The 6,517-nt window shown below is 38.7% G+C and overlaps 1 pseudogene across 1 annotated transcript; it reads right to left on the bottom strand.

Annotated features, from left to right (window-relative positions):
• Positions 1–4,331: 4,331 nt before the first annotated feature.
• Positions 4,332–5,096, bottom strand: LOC148121761 (immunoglobulin kappa variable 4-1 pseudogene; annotated as a pseudogene). Its single transcript, XR_015738209.1, has 2 exons — positions 4,981–5,096; positions 4,332–4,792 (listed from the first exon to the last, which is right to left on the bottom strand). The product of XR_015738209.1 is annotated as an immunoglobulin kappa variable 4-1 pseudogene (transcript).
• Between the last annotated feature and the right edge of the window lie 1,421 nt (positions 5,097–6,517).

The raw sequence follows: 6,517 nt of genomic DNA, 5'->3' as shown, positions 1-6,517 counted from the left end.
TCACCCCAGGTTTGGCTCTCAGCCTCAAAAGAGCTCATAGGCAATTAGCCATGCACAGCCTTTGCACCCTCTAGGGACCAGATAGTCCCACGGCACAGAGGAAGGTATGCATAGGCGGAGGGTGTGCAGACACAGCCCTTGCACTCCCAGGGAAGTAGTTGTCCCATTGCACGGGAAGGGTGTGTCTTGCTTTTCTTTTCTTTAATCAGTCCACACATCATGAGGTGGGGACCAGATTGGAAAATAGTTTTGCCTTATTGCTCTTAAAGACAATAAAAGGAGGAGCTGTAGGGAGCCGCCTGGATGTTGCCTTGGCCAGATAGTGCCAGCAGTCCTTCAGCCTGGAGGTATACATATCCTTTGATGTTGCCGCCTTAGGCCAGTGTGCTCGGAGCCTTGCTTTGCATTTCAAGAGTCTCGGTCTCCTGACCTGTCCCATGGCCTTGGGTCCTAGTAGAATGGCATCAACCAATCAGCATTCGAGCCTCTCACCCTAGAAAAGCGGCTGTCTTTGGATTTTTCGCTCTCTCTCGTTATCCCTGTTCCCCATTCCCCCTTTCAATCAAGGAGCTCTAATAAATTGTGATTGAGAAGGATTCTTGATTTTGTGATCGTCCTTTCCTGCTGGTCAGGAAGCGTGTCACATATACGCATTAGAATACTACTCAGCGATAACAAACAATGGCGTCTTGAATTTTGCATGCAAATGGATGGAAATAGAAAACATTATCCTGAGTGAGGTAACTCAGACCCAAAAAGATGAAAATGGTATGTACTCACTCATAAGTGGATCTAGCCATAAACAAAGGACATTGAGCCTATAATTCGTGATCCCAGGGAAGCTAAATAGGAAGGTGAGCCCAAAGGAAATAATGTAGTTATCCTCCTTGATGTTAGAAGTAGACAAGATTGCCAGGCAAAAATTGAGAGCCTGGGGTTGAGGGTGGGGTTGGGGTAAGGGGAGATGGGGAGAGCTTGGGGGAATGGGATGGTTGGAATGGAGGAAGAGTGGATATGAGAGCAGGGAAGTATATATCTTAATTAACGGAGCCAGTTTAGGGTTGGCAAGAGACTGATCTCTAGAGGGGTTCCCAGGCGTTGAAGGAGATATTCCCAGCTTGTTCCTTGAGGAGCTGAGGAGAGGGTGCCTGAACAGGCCGTATCCTATAGCCACCCTGGTGAATATCTTGCATATCACCATAGAACCCTCATCTGGCGATGGATGGAGATAGGGACAGAGACCCACATTGGAGCACTGGACTGAGTTCCCAAGGTCCATATGAGGAGCAGAAGGAGAGAGAATATGAGCAAGGAAGTCAGGACCGCGAGGGGTGTGCCTACCCACTGTGATGGTGGGGCTGATCTAATGGGAACTCACCAAGGCCAGCTGGACTGGGACTGATGGAGCAGGTGATCAAACCGGACTCTCTGAACGTGGCTGACACGGGGGGCTGACTGATAAGCCAAGGACATTGGCACTGGGTTTTGATTCTACTGCATGGACTGGCTTTGTGAAAGCCTAGTCTGTTTGTATACTCACCTTCCTAGACCAGGAGAGAGGGGGGAGATCGTTGGACTTTCCACAGTGCAGGGAACTCTGACTGCTCTTTGGATTGGAGTAGCAGGGAAAGGGGGTATGGGGGAGCGGGAGGGAAATGAGGTTTGGAGGAGGTGAAAATTTTTAATAATAATAAAATAATAAACAAAAAAAGAAAATTGAAAAAGGAAGCTAAAATGATACAATGAATAGAAGAAAGCATTCTCAACAAATGATGCTGGCATAATGGGACATCAACATGTAGAAGAATGCAAATAGTTTTATATCAATTCACATGCACATAATTCAAGTCAAAATGGATCAAAGATCTCAACATAAATTCAACTATACTGAAAGTCATAGAATAGAAAGTGGAAAGTAGCTGTTAACACATGGGCACAGGAGACCACTTACTAAATATAACACTAATAGTACAGCTACTGAGAGCAACAATTAAGAAATAGTACATCCTGAAACTGAGAATCTTCTGTAATGCAAATGACACAGTCATTAAGACAAAATGACAGTCAATTGAATGGAAAAAGATCCTCACCAGCCACACATCAGGCAGAACACTGATCTCCAAAATATAGATCTCATGAAACTAGACATGAAAATACCAAATGATCGAACTAGAAAATGGGATACACAATTAAGCACAGTATTCTCAGCTGAAGAATTTTAAATTACCAAAAGACATTTAAGGAATTGCTTGATATTCTTAGCCATCAGTAAGATGCAAATGAAAACAACTCTGAGATACCATCTTACACCAGTCAGAATGATTAAGATCAAAAGCACCAATGATCGCTTATCTTGGAGAGGATTCAGAGTCAGAGGGACCCTCTTCCATTGCAGGTGGGTGTACTAATTTGTAAAGTCACTTTAGAAATCAGTATGACCATTTCTCATAAAATTGAAAACTGATCTACTTCAAGTCCCAGAAATACCACTCTCAGTTAAAATTCCAAAGAATGCACATTCATATCACAAGGACACTTACTCAACTGCATTTATAGCAATATTATTTATAACAGCCTAGGTGTCCATGATTTTGTAAAGACAATATGTACATTTATATAGTGGAGTATTCCTAAGTGATTTAAAAAAGTGATATCTTGTAATTTGCTTGAAAATGGATAGAACTAGAAAAAAAAAACCATCACGAGTGAGGTAACCCAGACTCAGAGAGACAAATATACTATGTACTCACTCATAAGTGGAAATTAGATGCAATGCAAAGGACAACCAACCTAAAGTCTATGACCACAGAGAAGCTAGGTACAAAAAATAACCCAAAGAGAGATATATATGTATCTTCTGGGAAGATGAAATAAACAAAATCTACTATGAAAACTGGGAGCATGGGGCAGGGTTAAAGGGAAGTCTGGGGGTGGGGAATTAAGAATGGAAGATATAAGGAGAACATAAGGAGATGGGTTGCTTAAGATGAAAAAAGGACAAAGAGGGAGTGCAAAGAAAGACATATTTTGATTGTGGGAACCATTATTGGGTAGCATGAAATTTTGAACCAGGGAAATTCCCAGGAATCTGTAAGGATGACCCAAGCTAAAACCCTAAACAAGATTGGAGAGGCTGCCTGAACTGGTCTTCCTCTGCAATCAGACTAATGACTTTTGTCATCACAGAACCTTTATCCAGCAACAGATAGGAGCACTACTTCTTAGCAGTATTCACAGCTAAGTTCTAGGCTGAGTTTCCAGAGACCAGTCAAAGAGAGACAAAAAATAATTTTAGTAAAGGAGTCATAGCCATAAAATGCATACCCACAAAAAGAGCTAACCTGAGCTAGTGGGAGCTCATTGTTTCTGGACTGAAGGTAGGGAAACATGCATAAAAACAAACTAGGTCCTACTAATGTTGATGAACTTTGTATGTCTTGGGCAGATTGTGGGGACACTGGCTGTGGAATGAGGATTTTTCCCTAGTGCTTGAAATGTTTTTTTGGAGCCCATTCTTTTTTAAGGTATGTCTCGTTCAACCTAAATATAGGGAGAAGGCCTTGGTTATGCCTCAAAGTGCTGTGTCAGGCTATGTTGACTCCCAATGGAAAGCCTTACCTTCTCTGAGGAATGGATGTTAAGTAGAATAGGAGGATTGTGGGTGTAGCAGGAGGAAGAGAGGGATTCGGAACTGGGATAGATATGTAAAATATGAAAAAATATTTAAATAAATAAGTTAAAAGACAAAATTTAACTGAGTACAATGAACTAATTTTAAATAAAGATTTTAAGGGGCAGCAAGATGTATTAGATGGCAAAGACACTTGCTTCCAAACCTGATGTCAAACTTGACTTTGATCGCAAAACACAAAGGACAAAGACACAATCATGGCCAAGTGTTCTCAGACCTCCACAACTATGCTGTGTCAAATATGTACCTAGAGACAGGCCCACACATATACACAGACAAACAAATGCAGATTTGCACAGACACAGAAAAGACTACTTAATTAACTAAAATGTAATAAAAATAAAATAATCTATGGAAAGGGAAAGAAAAAAAAGAAATGGAGATTGGTAAAATAATAATATATTACCACAGAATCCAGAAAAAAAACAAAAACATTTTTCTATGCTTTGAAACCTTTGACATCATTATTGTTTCTGCCCATAATATCTTGTGTTTGTCTCTGAAAGTCCAGAAATATAAAAGATAAACCCCTCCTATTCAAGCAGCAGAGTTTGTGGAATAGAAAGATAGTATTGAGTTCTTTGCAACATTTTCATTTAAATGTGTTTTCATACCTAATGACATAAGTACATTGAGCCATTCATGTTTTGCTGGGCTCTTCAAACTTTTGCATTACTGTTTGAACACAACAGCCTCGGGCCTCAGGGGAAAGTGTGCAGGTCCAGGGCTGTGTAGTGCAGCCAGCTGTTGAGAATCTCAGAGAGGTTTTTGATGGAGGCTGAAGCACTGTGGGAGGGTTACTGCGACCCTGCTGACAGTAGTAATCGGCCACGTCTTCAGCCTGAACACTGCTGATTGTGAGAGTGAAATCTGTCCCAGATCCACTGCCTGTGAAACGATCAGGGACCCCAGTTTCTCGAGTGGATGCATAGTAGATCAGTAGTTTAGGAGCCTGTCCTGGTTTCTGTTGGTACCAAGCCAAGTAGTTATTGCCACTGTATAAAAGACTCTGACTGGACTTGCAGCTGATGGTGACCTTCTCTTCTGCTGACACAGCCAGAGAGGTTGGAGACTGAGTCATCACAATATCTGCACAGGCACCTGCAATCAGCAATAAAAATGATGATGAATAATATAAAAAACCAGTCATAATTTGTGATTTAATATTATTTTAATATTATATGTGAGAGTATTATTTTGTAAGAATATTCTGTCATAGCACACATTTTAAATATCTTATATGCAAAGAAGTGACTCTAAAAAGATTTTAATACTTTTGAATTTCTCACCAGACACCCAGAGCAGCAGAGACATGATAACCTGGATTTGTGACACCATCTTGCTCCCTCTGTCTCTTTGATGTTTCTCAGTTCTCACTAAAAGGGCTTACTGAGTCTATAAATTCTAGGAGGTTGGGTTGAGTTGGAGAAGCCCATGCAAAACAGTCAGCAAATACATAAGGAAGTGCTTAGGCAGTGTATATGATTAGTTGGTATCAGTCAACAGGGAAACATAACATCATGGGTTGAGCAATCACTGTATGCTTTCACCTTACAACACTCAAACATAAATCAATTAGGCACTCTAAGAACAACTTTGGTTTAAAATCTACAATATTTTTAAATCAGTTTGTTTTGGATAAATGTTAGGAAAGCTATCTAAGAATAAAAATTAATGTTTAACAATAGAAATGATAAAATATGTTAAAAAACACAACAAAAGAAACTTAGAGTAAAAAACATGCAATGAAAGGAAGAAATGATTGGGAAAGAAAAATGTCAGAGAGAGGGAGAGAGAGAAAGAGGGAGAGGGAAGAGAAAGAATTAAGGCTAAACTTATTTATTTTTTCCTATATTTATAACCACTCTTACACTGAGGGCAATGAACAGTGCGACAGACTCTGTGCTTCAGATTCCAGACTAAAGAAAGAGTAGCTCAGAATTCATTATTAACACTGAGATGAGAGAATCTTAAATCTCAAAGCAATGGTATGCCCTGCAGAAACAAACAAGTATCACATGCACAACTTAGGGAACTGAAAGAAGATGATACATTTTTGGAAATAGAAGAGGAAGAAAACAAACTTGATTTTTTTCAAAAAGTCTTTGCTGTAGTCTAATATTTGCCAAGAGTGTTTATTTGAAAAATGCATATTTTAAAATAATTTACAATTTGTCAATAGTGAAATTGGGTGAAAATGGTCTTGCTGAAATAGTGAACACTGAAAAATTTTCTCCAAAAGGGAACAGAGCCATCCTAAAACAAGTAATAAGTTTAGAGAGATCAACAGACCACAATACCATAGATTGATACAATAAATTAAAAAAAATTTTGAGTTTGAATGAAAATTAGAAGCAATAATAGAAATCACAGAACACACCTGGACTTTAGGTTGGTGAACTCTGAAAGAATATATAAAAAGTAAATTATCAACCCAGTATTATGTGTAAAGTTAAAGAAATAGAAAAATAAATAAATAAAACATTAAGGTAAGAAGTTAAGATTCACATCTTTAATCTCAGAACTGGAAAGACATAAACAGGAGGATTATACATTTGAGGACAGCCTATGGTCCAAGTTCTAGGCCATTCTAATCTATGCATGGTGACAATCATTCAAAATATGTGTTATTAATCAACTACTTGCAAGGTATATTAGACATTTGATATCAAAATCATAATAGCTATTTGAAATTAACATTTTGACATTAACCAAATATTATTATTAGAAATTAAATATGGATTTAGGAGGCATGCATTTCCTATTTATTTGCATAAATTGTATAATTTTGTACATCTATCTTTCAAGTAAAAATGTTAAATTATT

The sequence above is a fragment of the Myodes glareolus genome, chromosome 6 (genome assembly GCF_982192425.1).
Source record: "Myodes glareolus chromosome 6, mMyoGla1.1, whole genome shotgun sequence".
In the NCBI taxonomy this organism is placed as follows: Eukaryota; Metazoa; Chordata; class Mammalia; order Rodentia; family Cricetidae; genus Myodes; species Myodes glareolus.
The sequence above is the reverse complement of the archived record's forward strand: the minus strand, read 5'-3'. Positions and strand labels throughout refer to the sequence as shown.